Source organism: Arachis hypogaea, chromosome 10, assembly GCF_003086295.3.
Source record: "Arachis hypogaea cultivar Tifrunner chromosome 10, arahy.Tifrunner.gnm2.J5K5, whole genome shotgun sequence".
Taxonomy (NCBI): Eukaryota; Viridiplantae; Streptophyta; class Magnoliopsida; order Fabales; family Fabaceae; genus Arachis; species Arachis hypogaea.
Window position 1 is genome coordinate 104,774,775 of NC_092045.1, and position 729 is coordinate 104,775,503.

General features: G+C 40.7%; 1 non-coding gene across 1 annotated transcript; it reads left to right on the forward strand.

Moving 5' to 3' along the window:
* The first annotated feature begins 281 nt into the window (after nt 1-281).
* LOC112718756 (small nucleolar RNA R71) lies at nt 282-389 on the forward strand. The gene has a single exon (XR_003161081.1). It is a non-coding gene; the product is annotated as a small nucleolar RNA R71 (small nucleolar RNA).
* Nucleotides 390-729: the final 340 nt, after the last annotated feature.

A 729-nucleotide genomic window follows, 5' to 3' on the forward strand; every position in this document is an offset into this window, starting at 1 on the left:
TGAGAAATCATATTGACTTGCTGAGTCAATATTTTGTTCTGAGCCAATATGGCATTCAGAGTGTCAATCTCAAGAACTCCTTTCTTTTGATTGGTCCCATTGTTCACAAGATTCCTTTCAGAAGTGTACATGAATTGGTTATTTGCAACCATTTCAATTAGTTCTTGAGCTTCTGTAGGCGTCTTCTTCAGATGAAGAGATCCTCCAGCAGAGCTATCCAAAGACATCTTGGATAGTTCAGAGAGACCGTCATAGAAAATACCTATGATGCTCCATTCAGAAAGCATGTCAGAGGGACACTTTCTGATTAATTGTTTGTATCTTTCCCAAGCTTCATAGAGGGATTCTCCATCCTTCTGTCTGAAGGTTTGGACTTCCACTCTAAGCTTACTCAATTTTTGAGGTGGAAAGAACTTTGCCAAGAAGGCATTGACTAGCTTTTTCCAAGAGTTCAGGCTTTCTTTAGGTTGAGAGTCCAACCATGTTCTAGCTCTGTCTCTTACAGCAAAAGGGAATAGCATAAGTCTGTAGACCTCAGGGTCAACCCCATTAGTCTTGACAGTGTCACAGATTTGCAAGAACTCAACTAAAAACTGATGAGGATCTTCCAATGGAAGTCCATGGAACTTGCAATTCTGTTGCATTAGAGAAACTAATTGAGGCTTAAGCTCAAAGTTGTTTGCTCCAATGGCAGGGATAGAGATGCTTCTCCCATAGAAGTCGGGAGTA